We start from the raw sequence: 20,787 nt of genomic DNA on the forward strand, positions 1-20,787 counted from the left end.
AATTATCACAACAAATATTAAATCATTATATCACTATTAATCCTAATATGCAGACAAGGAAAATTGTAATTAAACATTCAAAAAACAGTTAAACCCTGATGCATATTTACATATTAAGATTTATGGTTTACTGTAGGACATACGCTATTCAAACAAATTATTGGAACACCTACACATTACACCTACAGAGGTTTTTATGACTGACCATTCTAAATCCATAAGCATTAATATGGAGTAGGTTCACCGTTCGTAGATAAAACAGGTTCCACTCTTCTGAGAATATTTTGTAAAGGAATTTGGAGTCTATCTGTGGGAATTTTTCAAATCTATCTAGGAAAGCATTTACAAGGTCAGACTACGATGTTGGATAAGAGGGCCTCATTTGCAATCTCCAAAAATTTTGGATGTGTTTAAGATCAGGGGTTTGTGCAGGCTAGTCAAGTTCTCCCGCACCAAACTCACTCAACCATGCCTTTCTGGACCTTGCTTTTTGCACTGGGACCTAGACATAATGGAACAGAAAAGGCCCTTCCCCAAACTGTTTTCACAAAATTGGAACCATACATTTTTTCAAAATGTATTGATATGTTAAAGAATTATTGTTTTCGTTCTCTGGAACCGAGGAGTCTAGGCATGACCCTGGAAAAATGAATATCTTTATCCCACCAACAAACTTTACAGTTGGCGCAATGCATCATGCATTTAACATTTACTTGAAAAGCCCCAACTCCTCCATCAGTCTGCCAGATAGAGAAGTGTGATTTATCACTACATAGTACACTGCTGAGTCCAATAGAGGCATACTTTATGCCATTAAACCCAACATTTGGCATAATGGCAATGTAAGGCTCACAAACAGGTCTTGGGCCATGAAAATCTGTGCCATGAAGCAAAAGGTTAAAAGTTTTCATGGCGATGCTAAAGCAAGCTACTGCATATCTATGCAGTTATTGAAATAGCAGAGCATTGGAAACTTTTATGCACTATATACCTCAACACTTGGCTCATCTACTAACTGTCACCATAAAACTGTAGCTGCAGATGCGGCCCAGCCCATAAACGCCCCCACGCCGACCAACCATGACGGCATAGGGCACGCATCCCCGTGGACACAATATGGACCCGCTATACCACAGAGGTGAGGACCCAGGCCTACCCGAACTAGGGAAGGGCAGCGAACAGATTTCTGTGGCTGATCATGTGGACAAAGAAGACACGTAGGACTTGATTACACCACACAAATTCAGGTATATAGAATGCAGAGTTTACTAAAGTAAAGTCACACAGTACATAAACCAAACATGACTATGCCAGGCTCCAGATTCCTCACCTCCCAGAAGGGTACCACCCAGTGGACCCCAAGGCACCAACGGATCACCGAGGCACACATAAGCAGAACATCCGGACATCAGGCAGGACATCGGGGTATACAAGGACATCAGGACATCAGAGCACAGGCAGGACATCAGGGACACAGGAAGGACATCAGGCACACAGGCAGGATATCAGAGTCACCGAAAGACATCAGGCAGGAGTCATTCGGTTCCGGACATCCAACACGACCTACAGTCACCACTGCGCTCATCAGACTCCAGGCTCCAGACAGAGGTCATCAGGTTTCAGACTGCGGTCATCAGGCTCCTGACATCGGACCTAGGAATGAACTCAAGCATGATGGTGCTAGAACTGCAGAATTGCTGGGTCTGCATGGAACTAGCACCACATGGTATTCAGAGCACAGGGTAGTAGATGCTCAGCAGGAACACCGGTTACAATAGACTTAGAGTCACTGGGTGTGAGGCTCCAAACACAGAAACACAGAGGGATTCCAGGAACATAGCACAGCAGACACTGTTCAGACAGGGTCAGGTACAGGACAGGTACATGATCAAGGATTCAGGCCCGGATATACCACCTTCACGGCAGGGCGCAGGAACAGGACAAAGCAGGAATCAAGGCAGGGACTTTGGTACCAAAACATAGACAGGAGAGGTCCAGGAACACAGACACAAAACACACATGGCAGGGTTCAGGAACTTTGAAAGTAGCTCTGGCAACAGAAGCAAGGAATGGGATGTTTATATAGGAGCTACCCCTCAGCAATTGGCTGGGGACAGCATTCCAAGTACACACACTAACCCTGATAAAAGCACGGGAGGTGCGGCCACGTGGAAAGTCATGCACCAGCTGCAAATGACCTCGCAACCCGGGACAGCTTCCACAGCGGCAACCAGGGACCGCACTGGCGGATGGTCATGCAGCAGAGCAAAGACCTAACACCACATGTATGGCTACGCAGCACAGCAGGAAACTGAGCAGGCTCCATACAGGTAACAGCCAGCAGTCTGCCAGCTCAATTAGAGGGAAAGGAGCAAAGGGTTAAAGCAAAGACATGCATTGTCATGCTGACAACCAGGTACAGAAAGAACGGCGTAGCACTAACTAGAGATGATCATGTTGCTTTGAAATGAATTTTTTGGGAAATTTTATAAAATTTGCAAGTGTCTGAAAATTAAAACAATATTGTAACACCAGCATCCTTGATTGCCTCCCTCTCTCCCTAGCAAAGATGTTGACTTGCTCACCATCCTGGCCGCACACCTATAGCGGCTATTGACCTCAGCTCCCAAGTCAAGGTACCTGTGCACACCTTGCAAGTCTCCGAGCAACTCGCCTTGTGAGCACTTCCTGCATCTTAAAGTGGTAGTGCTCGCATTTCTAAAATATCCTTGCCAATTGCTGTGGACATCTGGTATGTAAGGCACCCTTCCATATAAAGAAGTGCTGTATAACATCTAAGACGTTAGTGTATAGCTTGTTTTTAAGCTGCTAAGTGTGATATTAGGTCCTTTCTTTACCCGAACCCTTCTTGAGTTTGTATGGCCTAGGCCTGAATTCTGAACCTGTACCTAAATCTGAACTGGTATGAACCTGCTTTCATGGGTCTGTATGGCCTAGGCCTAAGCACTGAACTTCTACCTTTTTTCTATCGCTCCCTGAACCTGCTGTGCCTCACATATCCCTGAACTTGTTGACATCTAAGTATGGATATTTCCCTGAATCTGACTATGGATCTAATTAAACAACAATGACCTCTGATTGTTTTTATAGGCACTTCAAAATAATACTATTTAAGTAAATTGATACCAAATGATGCGGGATAAAAGTTGAAGAGATCCATGCTATTAAAATGTTAAATTTTTATTAAATCATAAATACACAATTGTGAAAAAGCAGAGATGTCAAATTGGGGAAGAGAGGTAAATAATAAAGTATTAAACTAGGTAGAAAAAATGCTAATGAAACATTTAAATGGCACGCTGGAAAAGGTATATACACGTGGTCAAAATTTTTGGTACCCCTTGTTTTATGACCGAAAAACCCACAATGGTGACAGAAATAACATAAATCTGACAAAAGTAATAATATATCAAAAATCTAAGGAAATGAACAAATGAAAGTCAGACATTGCTTTTCAACCATGCTTCCACAGAATTTAAAAAAAATAAAACTCATGAAATAGGCCTGGACAGAAACGATGGTACCCTTATTTTATTATTTTGCTGCACAACCTTTTGAGGCAATCACTGCAATCAAACAATTCCTGCAACTGTCAATGAGACTTCTGCACCTCTCGACAGGTATATTGGCCCACTCCTCCAGAGCAAAGTGCTACAGTTGTCTCGTGTTTGAAGGTTGCCATTTCCTGGCTGCATGTTTCAGATCTTTCCAAAGATGCTCAATAGGATTTGGGTCAGGGCTCATAGAAGGCCACTTCAGAATAGTCCAATGTTTTCCTCTTAGCCATTCTTGGTGTTTTTAGCTGTGTGCTTTGGGTCATTATCATGTTGCAAGACCCATCACCTGCAACTGAGACCAAGCTTTCTAACACTGGGCAGCACATTTCTCTCTAGAATCCCTTGATAGTCTTGAGATTTCATTGTACCCTGCACAGATTTTAGACACCCTGTGCCAGATGCAGCAAAGCAGCCCCAGAACATAACAGAGCCTCCTCCATGTTTCACAGTAGGGACAGTGTTCTTTTCTTGATATGCTTCATTTTTCTGTCTGAGAACAAAGAGCTTATGTGCAATGCCAGAAAGTTCCATTTTTGTCTCATCTGTCCATAGGAAATTCTCCCAGAAGCTTTGTGTCTTGTCAACATGTAGTTTGTTAAATTCCAGTCTGGTTTTTTTATGATTTTGTTCGACAATGGTGTCCTCCTTGGTCATCTCCCATGAAGTCCACTTTGGCTCATACAACGACGGATGGGGCGATCTGACACTGATGTTCCTTGAGCTTGAAGTTCACCTTTAATCTGTTTAGAAGTTTTTCTGGGCTCTTTTTTACCATTCGTATTATCCATCTTTGTTATGAATGAGTCACCGAAGGAGGAAAAAACAAAAATACAAGCTAAGTCCAGAAAACAGGAGAGGTTGGTAGCTATCCGATTGCAGACGCCTGATCCTATCCACAACAACTAACAGTAGCCGTGGGGGGTTCCTACGATGCCCTAGACCCCTCGAACACAGCCGGAGAACTAAATAGGCCTAAAGAAAGAAAGGGGAAATCTAAACTGCCCCAGAGCAGACCCCAAAGCAATAGGCAGCCCCCAACATATAATGACGGTGAAGCAAGATGAAAACACTAACACAGATAGAAAGATAGGTTGAGCAAACGATGGGGCCCAAGCTAACTAAAAAGGACAGGACAGAAAAGCTGCTGTCTGCAATCCGTAAAAAACCCTACCAAAAAATGTCCCAACCGTCGATAGGAAAAACAGGCCCTGAAGTCGCTAGGACTTCAAAAAGACTTATCAGCACTCAGGTAAATTCTGAAGACAGAGCAAAGAGACAAACTGATCAGAGACAAAAATGGAACTCAGCACACCCCCGACCGGGATGGCTGAACTCCAAAAAACAAGGTAAACAAAACAAAACTAATAAGTTCAATAGCAGAGCAAAAACTTATCTTTGGGAAGCAGGAATCAGACTGGTCTCCAAGAATCCAGCAGAGAAATCACCAGCGACTCAGAAGGGCGTCGGCTGCATTATATCCAGTCAGAATTTCCTGTTACACAGTCATCATCTACCAGATCAGGTGTTTGGTAATCAGCCTCACTACCTTCCTTCACCAGAAGAAGGAGTTCATCAGACATCGACGGTAAAGGGGAAAATGAACTCACAACACATCTCTTTGACTTATCATCAATTTTCCTCCTGTAGCCACGTCCAGGTAGGTTGGATACAGTCCCATGGAGCTTAAATTTCTGAATAATATGTGCAACTGTAGTCACAGGAACATCAAGCTGCTTTGAGATGGTCTTAGAATTTTTACCTTTAACATGTTTGTCTATAATTTTCTTTCTAATCAGCTGAGACAACTCTTTCCTTCAGTTCCTCTGGTCCATGTTGAGTGTGATACATACTATGTCACAAAACAGCACAGTGAGTATGTGTAGTCCTCTGTACAGGCCCACTCACTTATTCAAGATTGTAGACAACTGTGATGCTAATTAATGGACACACCTAGATTTATCATGTTCCTTTTGTCACATTATTTTCAGGGGTACCATCATTTCTGTCCAGACCTATTTCATGAGTTTTATTTTTTTTAATTTTGTGGAAGCATCGTTGAAAAGCAATGTATGACTTTCATTTATTCATTCTCATAGATTTTTTGTTTATTTATTTATTATTGCCTTTGTTAGATTCAAGTTATTTCTGCGACCATTGTGGGTTTTTCTGTCATTAATCGAGGGGTACCAACAATTTTAACTACGTGTGTTAACTACGTGTGTTGATAAAGTATGTAGGCAAAGGTATGGTAGTATAGTGCACACTGCAAAAACTAAAATAAGTAAAAAAAAATGGTAAAGAGGTGTTATCGTACTACATATGGGCAGTTAAGTTAAGATTAGTAATATGCCACAATAAGCATGTTAAGGGGAAAGGTACATTTTATTAAAGTCCATAAATCAAACGTTGTGAATCAATGGTAAGATAAGTTTCTTAACAAGTACTAGTTTAAACCTTCTCATAAAGTGGATAGAGTGCATGATGTCATTTAATTTTCATCTAGTCAACAGTGGCCAGATGGATCCTGTGGACTGCTCACCTCAGCATCCTCTCACCCCCACATGTGTTTCAACACCAGCACTTACCTATTTTCTAAGGCAGTAATGCAATTCCAATTTTTTAGATTTACCATTCTAAACAATCCAAAGTGTAGCTTAGTATTTTCTCAGAATTGCTCTGTTAGCTGGCACCTGTTCACAGTCCTGTGTGAACCTGGCCCTGTCTGTCCTGTGAGAACCTGTGGTTCCCTGCCTGTCTGCATCTGTGGTACCCTGCCTGTCTGCATCTGTGGTTCTGTACCAGTCTGGACTTGTGGTTCCTTGCCTGTCTGCACCTGCAGTTCCATACCTGTATGCACATGGGGTTCCATATCTGTCTGCACCTGCAGTTGTTTGCCTGTCCACACCTGTTGTTCTGTTCCTGTCTGCACTTGCAGTTCTTTGCCTGTCTGCACCTGCAGTTTCATATCTGTATGCACATGGGGTTCCATATTTGTCTGCACCTGCAGTTGTTTGCCTCTATGCACCTGTTGTTTTGTTCCTGTTCGCACCTGTAGTTCTTTACCAGTCTGCAGCTGAAGTTCTGTAAATGTGTGCATCTGCGGTTCTGTACCTATCCTCACCTGCAGGACTTAGTCCGTACCTGCAGTTCCTTACATGATTGCACCTGGTGTCCCACATCTGTCCGCACCTGTGGTTCCATATCTGTCCGCACCTGCGGTTACATACCAGTCTGCATCTGTTTCATACCACTGTTCTGTATGAATTTGATCCTGTCTATCCTGTGAGAACCTATGATTCCCTACCTGTCTGCACCTGCGGTTCCATACCAGTCTGTGCCTGCAATTTCTTGCCAATCTGCACCTGTAGTTCTGTACCAGTTCACAACTTTGATTTCATACATGTTTGCACCTGCGGTTCAATATCTGTTTGCACCTGAGATTTTGTACCTTTCCCCACCTGCAATTTCTTGCCTATCAGCACCTGAGGCTCCTTATCAGTCTGCACCTGTGGTTCTGTACCTGTCTGCAGCTCCGTACCAGTCTGCACCTGCTGTGCTGTATCTGTCTGCACTTGTGCTTCCGTACCTGTCTACACCTGTGGTTCTTTGCCTGTCCACACCTGCGGTACCTTGTCTGTTCGCATCTGCAGTTCCTGTCTGTTTTAACCTATGGTCTTGTATCTCCCTTGCCAGTGACCTAGTTCTTCCTGAATCTGTTCCTATCCGTTCTGCTGTACCTGTTGCTGCACTCATCCTGCTTATACCTGCCTGTTTCTGCCAGTGCCTGCCAACACCTTCCATGTCTTTCTGTATACCATGTCATACAGCATTCGTTCCCAATGTTAACCGGATCTAGTCTGATCACTCTGGCTCTGAGTCTGACTATCTCCCTGAGTCTCAGCTACCATGTATCTGATGTCTGTCCTGCAGTAGCACCTGGTGTCCGTCTGAAGCCAAGTCTAAAAACATCATTAGGGGCTCTAGTGAAAAATCAGGTATTCGCTTAGTCCAGGCTCTCCTCGGTCTACGGCACAGTGAGTCCACGATCCACACATGAGCTTGACAAATATGAAATATCAAAAAAGTGCCTGTCATCTTTTTTCACATTGCAGAAAGTTTCATCAGTCACAGAAGACTGACATAAACTCATGTGTGAACATGAAGACTTCACCACAATGCATTACAGATATCACATTACTCAATAGAGTGAAGCTAATCAGGAAGGACTAGCATAGCCTATACAAAAGCTTAGACAGAGAATGGAGTTACCATTTTAAAATTATTTTAGGATAACGTGAATACATCAGAGTGCAGAGCTCAGTAATTGAGCTAGGAAGAGAAATCACTAAAGTTGAACAAACTCACTGCTACAGCTCTGATAAAGATTATAGATAAAACAGAGTAAGATTCAGAAGTGGTTGATCAGTGATATAATGTGACTGGCATATGTATTACGGCATTTGAATTACAATTAAATTATTTTTCTTTATACGTAGATGGTTGACCCAGCTTAGGTGAAGGAATTTTTTTCCCTATGGAGAAAATTGGCTTCTACTCTGTGGGTTTTTTGCCTTCCCCAGGATCAACAATGCAGAACAGCTGCACTAAAAATAGGCTGAACTAGATGGACATAAGGTCTTCCTTCAGCCTTCAAAACTATGTTACTATGTTATGTTAATAATGCACTAGAAGTCAGAAACAAGATAGCACAATATTTTTACTGTACAAGATTCTGAAATCAGTATCAGACTATGCACTTCCTTGTCACAATCGACTATGCTGATATGTTGCATTTATTGTAAAATAGTTAGTAAAGGAGATTATTTTTTTCTAAAGAATAGTAAACAAAATTTCATACCATCCAGACAGTACACTTTAACTGTTTGCTTCAAAAAGTGTGCACTTCACAATCAGTTTTTGTTTTTGAATTTCTGTTTAACTAGTAAAATTTTACATCTGAACATTACACACTAATAGAGTGCATTTTTGCAGGTGCCTGCTTTTTTATTCATGCAGTTACTTAGCATAAGTTATTTGGTAATTTTTGGCAAGGTAGTTGAATTTAAAGGAAACCTGTCATTTCTTTTGTAGCATGTAAACTGTCCCCAGTGCATTGTTAGTGATGCAATGTGCATGAGTAACATGTTTTTTATTTAAAAATGGTGGTCTAATCATGTGAAAAAAGCACTTCATATAGTTACATACTGTAGAATCATGGAATGTTAGAGCAAGAGCTATTGTGTCCAACCCCATGCTCAATGCAGAATTCACTAAACCATTTCAGACAGCTGTCTGTCCAGCCTCTGTTTGAAGACTTCCATTGAACACACTAGGGACAGTTTACATTCTACAAAGAACATGACATGTTCCCATTAAAAAAATTAATAACAAGTTAAAAAAAACCTGTTCCTGTCTGTTTTAGCACACCTGTTTTACTAGTCCAATTTAACAACTTCAGATCCACACATATACTATGGCATACTTTCACATCTTGCTCTCCGTACATGTATCTGCCAACCTATATTTTTTTGTTATGTAATTTCTTGCAAATGTTGAATTGATTGTTAAAAATTGATTATAGTGTTGAACACAATGTATGGTAAAAGCAGTGGAAGTCGTACTGTAAAAGAAAACCAAAACTATGAAAGAGGTAGTCACTAGCTGCAGCAGAAGCATCACCATGAGAGGCACCAGCCATCTAGGCAGTAGAATAGCCAAAGCTGGTCAAAAATATAGTTGGCATCCTTAACCTCTGGTATATATAGTGCGGAGGAAGTGGGAGGACATAATAGAATATATACCACATCAACTGCTTCAGCCACAGTAAGATGCTGTTGACTCTAACAGGAACACCATCAGTATTGCCAGTATGAGTCAGTTTGTCTGCTTGATCACAAATGACTAAAAAGATAATATTTAGACCTTTTTTTAAAAAATTTAATGCACATGAAAATGTTGTCAGTGCGCTGTGCAAGTAAATGGAATGTTGGTTAACCCGAGATATCATTTGTTTCTATTTTAAGGTTATTTTGACATTTCTAAGGTTGTTTGTTTCATTAAATAGAGTTGGATATAGTTCTCAGAGACTTCAGAATACTATAGGCATTTTTTTCAAAGCAATTGGAGTACCTGAGAGCCCTGAAAAAAATTGTTTGCCATAAAATATTTTTAAAAATAAATTTTACAGAAACTTGACAAATTTGAATTTTAAAGGATATGATTATCTTTGCTACTCATATAATGAGTTGCGTGATGAAAATCTTGTAAATTCATTTTCTTTACTTTGATTTTTAAAGTGATTTAAATCAAGCCCTTGATTGGTTCTTAACACATAATTGTGGCCTCAACAAATTACCCAATCAGGAAAGATTGTCAAATTGAATCATCAAGACCCAATGTGTGATTTAAGTCTTCTCTTCATTCTTTTGAGCAGCGCATATTTTTAAAACATTAACTAATATTAAACTAACCTGTATATTAATGAGTTATAATTTTCAGCATTGTCATTATAATGAATTTTATTAACTTTTATAACAATACTATACGGTCAGGTGATGCTATACATAGCACATTTTATAGTTGATTAATTGGCATACCCAATCTGATTTCATGATGATTATTTTGCTGGAATTGAGGTCTCTATATTGGCCTACAAATACATTAAATTATTGTTGATTTGCATGAAAGTAGATATCAATTTTCAAAAAAATTCAAGATCTGGTGAATATTAATTTACAATATTTATCAATATTTATAACAAGCGACTAATCTGTTTCATTTACATTACGACTGCTTTTAACACTAAACTAAATTTCTGCAAAGGTCGCTCAGTCATCAGTAAGAGAACTAAAGAGAAGGTGTAAAAGGTGACGAAAAGACGGGAAAAGTATTAAGGTAAAAATTGTTACATCATCTAATATGTTTCTTACTTTATATCTACCTAAAACTGGAAACAGTTCAATCCAAATTAATCATTTTCAATCTTTATAGTTTCTTTCCTCATTTTATCACAAAGAAAATTTTGGTTGTCTCATTTTTTCAAATTCAATACATATTATTTCCTCATGAAACACTAAAATATTATGAAAAGGGCTGAAGTCAAACTGTTCAACCCTTTTGACAACCTAAATTAAAGCGAAAAAGGAAAAAGGATACAACTCTCATTCAAACCCAAAGGAAAGAGAGACTTCAGCTGTCTGTCTATTCTTGCAAAAATGCAAAAATGATGTGTCCAAATTTCTCCTTCTAGTGCCCAATTTCATCTGTCCCTAAAGAGTAGAACTGTATAATCCCCAGTATGTGTTAGGTCTATGTGCAGTGAGATTGAATATTCCCCTTATGTATTCATGGAGTTCGGATGCTTAGAAATCATAGGCTCAAGTTCATTATTGTATTTGCATTTTTTGTTTTGTTTTTAAAGGGACTCTGTCCCCTGGGGCTGTAAATGACCTATTAATGTGGACATATAGGTAAAAGAAATGTTAGTCTAGTCCTATCTGTATGCCTCATATTAGTGGTCTTGTTGAAAAATCTTTTTTTTTTTGCTAACGAGTTCTTCCAGGCTCCAGGATGTGCGGTGCCTGAAAGAAATCAGTGCCTCCTGTGTTCATTGTTATATTACCCCCTCCCATCAGCATCAGTTCTGGTGCTGGAATCCTGCGCCTGCACCCTGCATTCCCTCAAAAATACATACAAACCTCTTCTTCCCTTCTATGGGCAGTGCATTCAGTGATCTTCTATAAGAAAAACTGACTACTGAATAATGTCCTAGCTCTATCACAATTCTTCCATTTCCATGATCCATTAAGAAGAAATTTGTTTGCCAATAACATTTTGATAGGGAAATTAAAGTTTGGTTTTGCTATTATGTGAGAAAGGAACAAGAAAAAACATGTAGTTAAAATCTTTTACTTAAAAATGTTGTTTTGAAAATAAAATACATGACAGGAAGAACTAGCCCAGCAGTGTACTGAAGCATTTACATATAAATGATGTTTATATTATCTTTTTTTCATAATCGTATAGTCAAACAATTTTGACCTTGAAATCCTGTTAAAATACAAGAAAAAGCTTAAATATTCCCTAGTTTCTTCTTGTGCATAGTTTAATAGTTTGCAATCACTAACACTAACAGCCAGCCAAGAGAATTTTTAGTGAGAATGTTCAATTTATCACAGGCACATTGACCCAGCTGAGTGTCAATTAAATGATAGCCACCCACAGTGCAAAAGAAATGCGTGTGCTTTTGCAGAAGCAAATTTGTAAGTTTTGATCTGAAGCCATGGCCATTAGCTAACACTGAAAAGGGAAATAAAATAGCTGAAGAATTTATATGGAAAACATAAAATATGCCCTTGTGCATTTTTTATTGTTGTAAACGGCATACTTCACAGTGAAGCACAATGCCAAATCAGTATAAGAAACTAAAATGACTAAAAACCTTCACATTTATATAAGAAAGATCCATCATAAGAAGGACACACTTTTCCGTAAGCATATGGAAACGTGTTACCTTACTAGTTTAACTCTTTACTTTCCAGATTTGAAAGACTTAAAGAGAGTATGAAATCATTGTGATGTGATTCATTTGAAACTCATACTTAATGTATGGGCAGATAGCCATAGTTGTGTCTACCTAACCATATTGCTAGTTGTCAGGATGTACTTAGGTATGATCTAGCATTAATAGTCTATTGTAAGAGTACACCATCAATTACCCTTGGATACCATTATTCCACTGTTTTACACTTATTTGTATTGGGTTTATAATATCCTTCCATTTAGATTGAAGCTAAAAATTGAATTACATATTTGTAACAATATCCAAGTGAATCCTCATAAATTAATAAATCATTTACCGGAAACCTGTCATGTTCCCAAGCACTGTAAACCAGCATAAATGGTGTTAATCAGCAAGTTAATAGTGTTCTAAAACTTTGCAACCGCCTCCGTCATGACTAAGACTCTTTTGTTGAAATGCGTTGATCCTCCTCACTGGTGTGCTCAGTGTTTGCTATGGAGACATTTTTTTGAAGAAATAACATATGTTTAAGTTGTCCAATAAAGCTTTGTAAAGTTTCAGCCGCTTCCGTCTCAAGCTGGATCACCTTTTTTTTTTTCTCTTGTGCCTCTTTGAAGCTCTGATACTGGGAGGAAATGATCTTTATTCCCCTTGGCAGCCTCCAGCTTTCAATCATAGAGATTCAGCGAGCGCAGTTTCAGTCACTATTCAATAGACAGTGAGCGGTGGCTGGAATCATGTTATGGCACTGACTGACAGCAGGCTCAATAGTTATGGACTGCTGAGCCGGCTGTCAGTCAGTGTCAGGGCATGATAACAGCCATTGCTTACTGTGTACTAAGTTGATTGTGGTTCTATAGCTGATACCTGTAGGCTGCCAGGATGAATAAAATTAATTTCCTCCCTGTAGCCGGGCTTTCAAAGGAATGATCGCAAAACTTTAGAACACTATAGACCTCTAGATTACCCCATTTCTGCTAGTTAAAAGTGTCTGGGGACATGACAGATTACCTTTAAAAATAGATACACTGACAAGCCAAGAAAAAAAAAATCTATTTTCTGTGCTGTTTTTTTACAAATCAAAATCATCCATAAAAATAAGCTTCTCATGAGATCTTGAGATGGAGTGTAGCTTCACAGGTGCTCAAACCAGGGATAACAACAGGAATGCACCTTTCCCAACTTAGCTCCCAAAAAAATTCCATAACTGCTACTCAGCAGACATTAGAGTCCCTCCTTCCTCAGGTCCTCAACATTTCAATTCAATTCCCATTATAATCTTTATATGTACCTGTAATATTATTCACTGAATCTTGCTTCCTTTTCCCTGGGTCTTACATCCTTTGCTCACATAACATAGGTTTTATAAGTCTTTGAATGGTCTTAAATAAATAAACTGTGCCCCATTGCAGATGCCTGTCTAAATTCATCCTCATCTAGATTTTTATTTACTTTCAATATCAGTTTAAAAAACTATGATTTATGTTAATTAATTTTAGCCAAATTAAATTATTGCTCCAAAAATAATCAGCTTTTGCAAAGTTGTTATCCTAGAATAACGCTGCTTCATTAGTATTTAATTACGGCTGCTTAAACTTACTTGTTGCTAAGCATTTTTAGTTGGCTCTTTTGCCATTTTAATTTCAATTAATATTTCTAAAATTACTACCTGTCAAATACAAGTTAACATGAAGAATTTATGCTCTTAATGATCACACATTCTTTTCTGAGAGGCAAATTAGTTATTGTTAAACATCATCAACTAAAATATCACTAGAATATGATCTATTAAACTTACACCGATTGAGAGAAAATATAGCAATACATTTCTTATACAGTATAATGAACGTTCCTTAGGGCTCTCAAATCATTGCTACGGTGAAATTATTTTTTACAAAATGGTGTCTGCCATAATACTATTTGTACTTGGGTTCAATATCTTTTTACTTACATAAACATTTTTGCTAAATTGAGATAATTTAGTAAACAGCTTTTGCCATATTTCTTTTGTTAGACTTGTACAGTAATGTGGGCTGTATTAGGTAACAGTTGTGCACTATATAGAAAGTTGCATCAATAAGTTTTTCTATATGACTATGATGAGTGTGTGTTGAAATTGCTTTTGTATTCATATACTTTGTGTTTTAGATAGTGTTCTCATAAATATGAAAAAGGTTGTAAAGCTTTTCACATGTTTGATTTCCAAGGATTTTTGAGTTTGTGCCGCTTTTTTAAATGCAGACCCTATATAGGATCAATCATCATGAAACAAGGGAAATACTATGTATTTAAAAAGAATTCTGACAAGTGAATGATAAAAAGCAGACAATAGAGATCTATCCATCCAGGTGATATATGTAGAGTTGAGCGATACCGTCCGATACTTCAAAGTATCGGATCGGAATGGATCGGCCGATCTTAAAAAAAAGTATCGGTATCGCCGATTCCGATACCGGAAGTCCCATTCAAGTCTATGGGACTTCCGGTATCGGAATAAGAAAAATCCTGTTTTTCCCTTGTACAGCCTCTCTGGGGTCTGTACGGGCCTTTCGGGGGGCTGTGCCGGCCTGCCAGGGGGTCTGTGCAGGCTCCGGTGGTCTGTGCCGGCCTGCCGGGGGGCTGTGCCGGCCTGCCAGGGGGGCTGTGCAGGCTCCGGTGGGCTGTGCCGGCCTGCCGGGGGGCTGTGCCGGCCTGCCGGGGGGCTCTGCAGGCTCTGGGGGGATGTGCCGGCCTGCCGGGGGGCTGTGCAGGCTTCGGGGGTCTGTGCAGGCATCGTCCGATGGGACTACAAGTCCCATCGGGCGATGCCTGCTACCATGACAGTGATTGACACATTAGCCAATGATGGGACAGTAGTAGTCCCATCATCCGGCTAATGTGTTGAATGTAAAAAAAAAAAAAAAAATTACATGCTACATACATACAACATGCATACTACATACATGCTACATTCATACTACATACTACATACATGCTACATTCATACTACATATATACTACATGCAACATACATACTACATATATACTACATGCAACATACATACTACATATATACTACATGCATGCAACATGCATACTACATATATACTACATGCTACATACATACTACATATATACTACATGCATGCTACATACATACTACATACATACTACATATATACTACATGCATGCTACATACATACTGCATGCTACATACATACTACATGCTACATACATACCACATATATACTACATACATACTACATGCATGCTACATGCTACATACATACCACATACATACTACATACATACTACATGCTACATACATACTACATATATACTACATGCATGCTACATACATACTACATGCTACATACATACTACATATATACTACATGCATGCTACATACATACTGCATGCTACATGCATGCTACATACATGCTACATACATACCACATATATACTACATACATACTACATACAATACATTCATACAATACATACATAGACATACAGTACATATAACATAGAGTAACATACTTACCAATACTTGTCACATTGTTCCCCGAAGCCATTGTCTTTTACGGAATAAATATTAACATAACAAACCACAAAAATACTCACCCACGATCCGAAGCAGTCCACGAGTGTGTCCCATGACGATCTTGGGTAGAGAACTGCAGCATCAGCTGTTGCTGCCGTTCTCTACGGGCTGCAGGAATCCAATGACGGAAGGTAGGTATCCTTCCGCACTGTATTCCTCCGCCACTTAAAAAAAAAAAAAGTCTCGTGGACTCGTGGACTGCTTCGGATCGTGGGTGAGTATTTTTGTGGTTTGTTATGTTAATATTTATTCCGTAAAAGACAATGGCTTCGGGGAACAATGTGACAAGTATTGGTAAGTATGTTACTCTATGTTATATGTACTGTATGTCTATGTATGTATTGTATGAATGTATTGTATGTAGTAGGTATGTAGTATATATGTGGTATGTATGTAGCATGTATGTAGCATGCATGTAGCATGCAGTATGTATGTAGCATGCATGTAGTATATATGTAGTATGTATGTAGCATGTAGTATGTATGTAGCATGCATGTAGTATATATGTAGTATGTATGTAGCATGTAGTATGTATGTAGTATGTATGTAGTATGTATGTGGTATGTATGTAGCATGTAGCATGCATGTAGTATGTATGTAGTATATATGTGGTATGTATGTAGCATGTAGTATGTATGTAGCATGCAGTAAGTATGTAGCATGCATGTAGTATATATGTAGTATGTATGTAGCATATATGTAGTATGTATGTAGCATGTAGTATGTATGTAGCATGCAGTATGTATGTAGCATGCATGTAGTATATATGTAGTATGTATGTAGCATATATGTAGTATGTATGTAGTATATATGTAGTATGTATGTAGCATGCATGTAGTATATATGTAGTATGTATGTAGCATGTAGTATGTATGTAGCATGCATGTAGTATGTATGTAGTATGTATGTAGTATGTATGTAGTATGTATGTAGCATATATGTGTTATGTATGTAGTATGTATGTAGTATGTATGTAGTATATATGTGGTATGTATGTAGTATGTATGTAGTATGTATGTAGTATGTATGTAGCATGTAGTATGTATGTAGCATGCATGTAGTATGTATGTAGTATTTTTTTTTTTTTAACATTTAACACATTAGCTGGATGATGGGACTACTACTGTCCCATCATTGGCTAATGTGTCAATCACTGTCATGGTAGCAGGCATCGCCAGATGGGACTTGTAGTCCCATCGGACGATGCTTGCACAGACCCCCAGACATCAGCACAGCCCCCCGGCAGGCCGGCACAGCCCCCCGGCAGGCCGGCACAGACCCCCACAGGGTGCACAGACCACCGGCAGGCCGGCACAGCCCCCCGGCAGGCCGGTACAGACCCCCACAGGGTGCACAGACCACCGGCAGGCCGGCACAGCCCCCCGGCAGGCCGGTACAGACCCCCACAGGATGCACAGACCACCGGCAGGCCGGTACAGACCCCGGGCAGTCCACACAGCCCCCCAGCAGGCCGGCACAGCCCCCCGGCAGGCCGGCAGAGACCCCCGGAAGGCCCAAAATGACGGCGCATCATGATGCGCACACACCGCGCATCATGATGACGTCAGGCTGTCAATCAACTTTGAACTTCCGATTCCGATGCCGACTTCCGATATTGAAAAAATATCGGAAGTCGGTATCGGAATTCCGATACAGCAAGTATCGGCCGATACCCGATACTTGCGGTATCGGAATGCTCAACACTAGATATATGCATATCAAAAGTAGTGGTGTAACAATAATATAGATTAAGTTTACAGTAAAAAACAAATGTTCAAGATGAAGTTCACTAACCCTTTTTAAGTACCTACAGCAGGAGTAGACATTTATTGCTCCAAGGGCTGCATTGTACTGCTGAGCCAAATCGAAGTATTGCAAAAATTTTTTAAAGAGGTACTTACATGAATACATTACCAGAACCACAATCAGTACATTAACACATCATTAGAACCAAGTGTTGAGTATTTGAGAAGGATTTGGAGAGTTTCTGACCAGTTTTCACTCTACAAAATCGATATGAACACACCCAATCTTACACTAAGTTTTTGGAGCAGAAACTCAATCAAATCCTCCTCATAATCTTTAAACTAGGTTTTGAGGATTTTTCAGTTTTAACATGAAGCATGTTATGGATTGCTACATGTTCCAAACTACCATCAGTACGTGAATGCAGCACCAGAATCACTGTCAGTACATGAATGCAGCGCCAGAACCACCATCAGAATATGAATGCAGTGCTAGAACCACATCAGTACATGAATAAAGAGCCCAAACTATCATCAGTACATAAATACATCACTAGGAACACCGTCATGAATATATCATCAAGCTTGTACAGTGATCAATTGCAGCCAATATAAACTTCTACCATGTGAACTTTCAACTCCCAGTATAAACTTAACAATAGTAAGGAGATAACGGAAGTAGTTTGTGCTAATCATCACACTGTGGACCATACAGGAACCACAGCACTAATGAGAATTTATCAGTATCACAAATAAACATTTACATTCTGGTATGTTATAGGTGACATCTTCACTGATTGGAGTCATTCTCATTTCTTGTGTCTCTAACATTTTGTCATAGTACAGATGCCATGATGAGGTTCCACATCCAGAGGTCATCTCTCCAGACTTCCCAATTCTCCATCTTCAGCAGCACTTACTGACATGGTGGCCTTAAAAATAATAATATAATTATACTGCTCCATCAATAAAAATATTGCCCATGCTGTGCTCTTTAATAAATAATTGCCTCTCACTGTATTTCATGCGCAAAATATTCCTCAACACTGAATTTCAATGTAAAAAATCCTCTATACTGCCTCTCTCTGTAATGTCTCCCTCACTGACCCACTCCATATTTCCCCCTCACACTGTCCTTTCCATAATGCCCCTCTCAATAATGTCCCAACCACACTGCTTTGTCCGTTATATCTTATGCACAGTGCCTTTATCTGTAATCTTCCCACCACAGTGCTCCTCTCTATAATGTACCCCACACTGCCTCTCTCCATAATATTCCCCACAAACACTGACCTCTCCATAGTATCCCTGCACACTGTTCCTATCTGTAATGTCCCACACACACTGCAGCTATTCAAAATATCTTCCACATTGTCCCTCTGCATATTGTGCCCGCTTCACAATTTTCCACCATTGCCCCATAAGATGCCCTTTTAATAATGGTAACAACAACCCCATCACTCCTATATTATATTTAAACTTTGGCCCCAACATGGAGCACATACTGATTCACGTTGAGTCCTCACAATTTCAGAACTGCATTGCCTGTGACAGCAGCAATGTATTGAGGTCACAGCTGCTGCATGCCAGGTCGGGGGCTGACTAGCACTGCTTTGCTCCTGTCCCTGCATTGGCATAATCAAAGTTTCATTTTTATTTATGCAAATATTATTTTTAGGTCACATCACCCAGTATTAGCTTGGCCAGAGCTTTGAACAAAAATGTTTTTGGACATACTTTGCAGTAATTGTGTCAATTAGACGCAGTTTTCCCACACCATGTGAATATACAGTACCTTCATTACTGTACACATGGTCATAACTAGTGATGAGCGAGTAGCATTGTTGCTTTTTATTTTAGCGTGCTAGGAGATTTAGTTTCTGTCGATGCAGCTGCATGTTTTGCGGCTGCTAGACAGGCTGAATACATTTGGGGATTCCCTAACAAACAGGCAAACCTCACATGTATTCAGTCTGTCCAGCAGCCATAAATTATGCAGCTGGGTCGACAAACCCTAAATCTCCAAGCACCCTAAAATACTCTGAGATCACTCGAGCATGCTCGGGGAAACCCGAGCAACAAGTATACTCGCTCAACATTAGTCATAACAAATTTATGTATTTTCTTAGAATTTCAGAAGCCTTTTGCTTTCAATATAAAAATTATAAAATCCATTTAACATATCATAGAGGACAAATATTATGTGGAAGTTTTTTACAGTGCTAGCCCAAGGTATTTGTCAGGAAAATTTTTTGCTTGCCTCAGCTAATGCTCCTGAGAAATATTATTTTATACTACATACCTCAATATAGAATAGCTTTGTTGCACACCAGCAGTAAAGTGCCAGTACCTAAACATACCATCACACCTTTATTAGGTGCATCCTGCCTCCTAACTAGAATAAACTTAATCTATTATGGCTAATTACCATAAAGATAGAAGTGGTTGGTAGCTGGGTTAAAATAAATATATCTATTAAATAACAACAAAGTGTAAAAACAATTAAAAGACAGGAGCGCCTCCAATAAAAAGGGGAGAAAAACAGCAATTGATGAATTCTATGGGTATGTGATGGAGGGGGTGGGGGAATGTGAAGGGGGGGTAGCTTATGAAGCTGTACTGCAATATCAAGGGCACTGCTGAGTAAGTTAATTAATGACAAATAGCCCCAGTGAGCACTGATCATTGCTTCAGAGCTGGGGTTGCAAGAAAAATGCTAAATAAGTGCCCTGAGATGGGCAGCAATATTAATATAGTGGGTGGTATCCCAAATTGCATAGGTGCATAGGGCCCTCCAGCTATCCCCAGGCAGGGCGTGGGCGCGCCACCTACATCTCCTGTCCATCTAGCCCAGGATCCCCCAGGTTGAAATTCTGACATGACGGCCACTGCAGCCTCAGGATCAACTATATTTTTCTCAGGGTGAAACGCTTATATGACGGCCACTGCAGCCTCAAGATATACACTATCTGCCGCAGTGTACTCCATAAATAAGATCCGAGAGGATCGAAACGTCGGGTATTCTGTTTGTACATTGTTTAATTCTACTTGGGCACATCCTTCCTCTATTGATGGATTGGACACATTCAATAAATATATGAATTTTTGCATACTATCAACGTGTTGAGTGCGGTGAATCATTCTTTTTTATGTGTACAAGGCCCCAGCGGTCTAATTCACCTGCACCTACTTTTTCCCGGACCTGAGTGCGCACCATTCACACGTATACCTCCTAAATAGGACTGCTGCTATAAATGTAAGTGTACTGAGTAAATAAGCCTTATCTGCTGAGGCTAATGGTATGCTTAGGCACTGGAACTTTACTTGTACTATTAATTTTGGCTTATTTGCCCACCCC

The sequence above is a fragment of the Dendrobates tinctorius genome, unplaced genomic scaffold, assembly GCF_039654945.1.
Source record: "Dendrobates tinctorius isolate UK_male_01 unplaced genomic scaffold, ASM3965494v1 ptg000133l, whole genome shotgun sequence".
Classification (NCBI taxonomy): domain Eukaryota; kingdom Metazoa; phylum Chordata; class Amphibia; order Anura; family Dendrobatidae; genus Dendrobates; species Dendrobates tinctorius.